Raw genomic sequence first — 5707 nt, 5'->3', positions numbered from 1 at the left:
ATAGACATCTATAAAATTCTCTACCCCAAATCAACAGAATATACATTCTTCTCAGCACCACATCACACATATTCTAAAACTGACCACATAATTGGAAGTAAAACACTCCTCAGCAAATGTAAAAAAAAACAGAAATCATTACAAACTGTCTCTCAGACCACAGTGCACTCATATTAGAACACAGGATTAAGAAACTCACTCAAGGACCGGGCACGGTGGCTCACGCCTGTAATCCCAACACTCTGGGAGTTCGAGGCGGCGGATCATGAGGTCAGGAGATCGAGACCATCCTGGCGAACACTGTGAAACTCCGTCTCTACTAAAAATACGAAAAAATTAGCTGGGCATGGTGGTGGGCACCTGTAGTCCCAGCTACTCGGAAGGCTGAGGCAGGAGAATGGTGTGAACCTGGGGAGCAGAGACTCTGTCTCAAAAAAAAAAAAAAAGAAACTCACTCAAAACCACACAACTACATGGAAACTGAAAAACCTGCTCCTGAATGACTACTGGCTAAATAACAAAATTAAGACACAACTAAGTAAGTTCTTTGAAACCAATGAGAACAAAGACACAACGTACCAGAATCTCTGGGACACATTAAAGCAGTGTGTAGAGGGAAATTTATAGCACTAAATGCCCACAGGAGAAAGCAGGAAAGATGTAAAATCGGCACCCTAACATCACAATTAAAATAACTAGAGAAGCAAGAGCAAACAAATTCAAAAGCTAGAAGACAAGAAATTACAAAGATCAGAGCAGAACTGAAGGAGATAAAGACACAAAAACCCTTCAAAAAAAAAAAAAAAATCAATGAATCCAGGAGCTGGTTTTTTAAAAAGATCAACAAAATAGACCACTAGCAAGCCTAATAAAGAAAAGAGAGAAGAATCAAATAGACACAATAAAAAATGATAAAGGGGATATAACCATTGATTCCCACACAAATATAAACTACCATCAGAGAATACTATAAACACCTCTATGCAAATAAATTCGAAAATCTAGTAAAAATGGATAAATTCCTGGACATATACACCCTACCAAGACTACACCAAGAAGAAGGTGAATCTCTGAATAGGCGAACAACAGTTTCTGAAATTGAGGCAGTAATAACCTACCAACCAAAAACAGTCCAGGACCAGACGAATTCACAGGCGAATTCTACCAGAGGTACGAAGAGGAGCTGATACCATTCCTTCTGAAACTACTGCAAACAATAGAAAATGGCCATACTGCCCAAAGTGATTTATAGATTCAATGCTATCCCCATCAAGCTACCATTGACTTTCTTCACAGAATTAGAAAAAACTACTTTAAATTTCATATGGAACCAAAAAAGAGCCCACATAGCCAAGACAATCCTAAGCAAAAAGAACAAAGCTGCAGGCATCATGCTACCTGACTTCAAACTATACTACAAGGTTAAAGTAACAAAAACAGCATGGTACTGGTACCAAAACAGACATATAGACCAGCGGAACAGAACAGAGGCCTCAGAAATAACATCACACATCTACAACCATCCGATCTTTGACAAATCTGACAAAAACAAGCAATTGGGAAAGAATTCCCTATTTAATAAATGGTACTGGGAAAACTGGCCAGCCATATGTAGAAAGCTGAAACTGGATCCTTCCCTCACACCTCATACAAAAATTAACCGAAGAGAGATTAAAAACTTAAATCTTATACCTAAAACCATAAAAACCCTAGGAGAAAACCTAGGTAATACCATTCAAGACATAGGCATCAGTAAAGACTTCATGACTAAAACACCAAAAGCAATGACAACAAAAGCCAAAATAGACCAATGGGATCTAACTAAAGAGCTTCTGCACAGCAAAAAAAAAAAAAAACTATCAGTGGAGTGAACAGGCAACCTACAGAATGGGAGAAAATTTTTACAACCTATTTATCTGACAAAGGGCTAATATCCAGAATCTACAAAGAACTTATATTTACAAGGAAAAAAAAAAAACATCAAAAAGTGGGCAAAGGATATGAACAGACACTTTTCAAAAGAAGACATTTATGCAGCCAACAGACATATGAAAAAGTACTCATCACTGGTCATTACAGAAATGCAAATCAAAATCACAATGAGATACCATCTCAAGCCAGTTAGAACGGCAATCATTAAAAAGTAGGGAAACAACAGACGCTGGAGAGGATGTGGAGAAACAGGAACACTTTTACACTGTTGGTGGAACTGTAAACTAGTTCAACCATTGTGGAAGACAGTGTGGTGATTCCTCAAGGATCTAGAACTAGAAATACCATTTGACCCAGCAATCCCCTTACTGGGTATATACCCAAAGGATTATAAATCACGCTACTATAAAGACACATGCATAGGTATGTTTACTGTGGCACTATTCACAATAGCAAAGTCTTGGAACCAACCCAAATGTCCATCAATAATAGACTCGCTAAACAAAAAGTGGCACATACATCATGGAATACTATGCAGCTATAAAAAAGGATGACTTCATGTCCTTTGCAGGGACATGGAGGAAGCTGGAAACCATCATTCTCAGCAAACTATCACAAGGACAGAAAACCAAACACTGCATGTTTTCACTCATAAGTAGGAGCTGAACAATGAGAACACATGGACACAGTGGGGAAACCATTGCACACCAGGGTCTGTGGGGGAGGGGGGGGACTGGGGGAGAGATAGCATTACAAGAAATACCTAATGTAAACAACAAATTGATGGGTGCAGCAAACCAACATGGCACATGTATACCTAGGTAACAAACCTGCACGTTGTGCACATGTACCCCAGAACTTAAAGTATAATTTAAAAAAAAAAAAAAAAAAAGCCAAAATTGACAAATGAGATCTAATTAAAGAGCTTCTGCACAGCAAAAGAAACAATCATCACAGTGAACAGGCAACCTACAAAGTGGGAGAAAATTTCTGCAATCTATCCATCTGACAAGGGTTAATATACAAAATCTACAAAGAACTTAAATTTACAAGAAAACGAACAACCCCATCAAAAAGTGGGCAAAGGATATGAACAGACACTTTTCAAAAGAAGACATTTATACAGCCAACAAACATATGGAAAAAAGTTCATCATCACTGGTCATTAGAGAAATGCAAATCAAAACCACAATGAGATACCATCTCACACCAGTTAGAATGATGGTCATTAAAAAGTCAGGAAACAACAGATGCTGGAGATGTGGAGAAACAGGAACACTTTCACACTGCTGGTGGGAGCGTAAATTAGTTCAACCATTGTGGAAGACAGTGTGGCGATTCCTCAAGGATCTAGAACAAGAAATACCATTTGACCCAGCAATCCCATTATTGGGTATACACCCAAAGGATTATAAATCATTCTATTCTAAAGACGTATGCACACGTATGTTTATTGTGGCACTACTCCCAATAGCAAAGACTTGGAACCAACCCAAATGCCCATCAGTGATAGACTGGATAAAGAAAATGGGGCACATATATACCATGGAATACTATACAGCCACAAAAAAGGATGATTTCATGTCCTTTGCAGGGACATGGAGGAAGCTGGAAACCATCATTCTCAGCAAACTAACACAGGAACAGAAAAATCAAACACCACATGTTCTCACTCATAGGTGGGAGTTGAACAATGAAAACACATGGACACGGGGAGGGGCACATTACACACCAGGGCCTGTGAGGAGTGTGGGTGCTAGGGGAGGGATAACATTAGGAGAAACGCCTAATGTAGATGACGGGTTTATGGGTGCAGCAAACCACCATGGCACGTGTATACCTACGTAACAAACCTGCACATTCTGTACATGTATCCCAGAACTTAAGTATAATAAAAAAAAAAAGAAAAGGATGGAAGGAAGGAAAAGAAGGAAGGTAGGCAGGCAGGCAGGCAGGAAGGCAGGCAAGAACACGTAACAAGTATCTGTGTGGCTTTACAAAAACACAGGAAGAATAGATGAGAAGTAATGACGTTGTTTACTCACAGGATTGGGTAGAATGGATGGAACAAAAGAGGGAAGACAATTCTCTGAGTATACGTTTTCAGATCTTTTAATTTTTTTTTTCTTTTATCAGCTTTTAAGTTCTGGAGTACATGTGGAGATTTATTACACAGGTAAACGTGTATCATGGTGGTTTGCTGCACAGATCAACCCATCACCTAGGTATTAAGCCCAGCATCCACTAGCTATTCTTCCTAATGCTCTCTCTAATATTCTAATACCAAAGAAATGAAATTAAGCCAGCAAGGATGGGAAGCGGGTAGAGGGTGGGGAACACTCATATTAAAAGTAAAGTCATCTCTAAATTAGAAATAATAGCAGTATCTATACAAGAAAATACATGTAAAGTGCTCAGAACAGTGCCTACTATATGTAAACACTGAACAGGTATTAACAACATTGCTGTTATTGTGTTAGTGTATTAGGTACCTGGTGTTACCAGCAAAGGCAGTTTATCATCCAACTGTCTCCAGTGTTGCTACTCAAAGTTTGGTCCTCCAGCAGCCTATCAGGATCACCCAGGGGCCTGTTAGAAATGCGTATCTCAGCCCCTACCGCAGACCTACTGAATCAGAATCGGCATTTTTAACGGGATCCGCAGGTGATTCCTATGCACATTATAGTGTAAGAAGTACTAGGCTACAGACATGTATGTGGCAAAATAATTTCATAGGATGGCAAAGGCCAAGTGGCAAATGAAGGACACCAGAAATGCACGTCCCAGGAGCCCAACTCCTCTTTAGTAATTTATCCTGTTAAGATTTGTTTAGAGATATTCAAAAGCGTGGAGAAAAGCAAATTTGGTTTCCTCAGCTAGGGACGTGGACAGTGGTCTGGTGCCCTTGAAGAGATCGCCCTCGTGTGGAGTAGGGAGGGAATCTCCAGCCCTTCCTCCCGGTTGAAGGAGGCCTGGCCTGGGTTCTGGAGGTGGGGTCTCCTTGTCAGAAGCCTGTGGTGTCTGCAGACGTGCATTTCAGCTTTAAGACCAAAGACCTTGTCCATCACATGTGTCACTACAGTGTGCACGCGCAGAAATGCACAAAGCAAAAAACAGATGCTCTTAATGAACCAACTATAATCCTTGCTAAGATACAAAGCCAGAGGGAAGTGTGTATTTGAAATCATTTTCACCCTCTTGAATCCCGGCACTCTGGCTGCGGCGCTCTCTTGTATCCCACTTTTTAGAAGCAAAACAAGCTATTTCCTAATTTGTTTTTTAACAGACGGAGTCTCGCTTTGTTGCCAGGCTGGTCTCAAACTTCTGGGCTCAAGCGATTCTCCCACCTTGGGGTAACATGTTATATTATTCTACTTAATAAAAAGCAAACGTTGTTTTGTAAATTCTAACTTAAATACCCGGAAAATAACCTATCATGCATTGCCTTGTTGTGCAATAAATAGTCAATATTTGCGGCCGGGCGCGGTGGCTCAAGCCTGTAATCCCAGCACTTTGGGAGGCGGATGCGGACGGGCGGATGACAAGGTCAGGAGATCGAGACCATCCTGGCTAACACGGTGAAACCCCGTCTCTACTAAAAAATACAAAAAGCTAGCCGGGCGAGGTGGCGGGCGCCTGTAGTCCCAGCTACTCGGGAGGCTGAGGCAGGAGAATGGCGTAAACCCAGGAGGCGGAGCTTGCAGTGAGCTGAGATCTGGCCACTGCACTCCAGCCCGGGCGACAGAGCGAGACTCCGTCTCAAAAAAAAAAAAAA

Source organism: Piliocolobus tephrosceles, chromosome 8 (genome assembly GCF_002776525.5).
Source record: "Piliocolobus tephrosceles isolate RC106 chromosome 8, ASM277652v3, whole genome shotgun sequence".
In the NCBI taxonomy this organism is placed as follows: Eukaryota; Metazoa; Chordata; class Mammalia; order Primates; family Cercopithecidae; genus Piliocolobus; species Piliocolobus tephrosceles.
The sequence above is the reverse complement of the archived record's forward strand: the minus strand, read 5'-3'. Positions refer to the sequence as shown.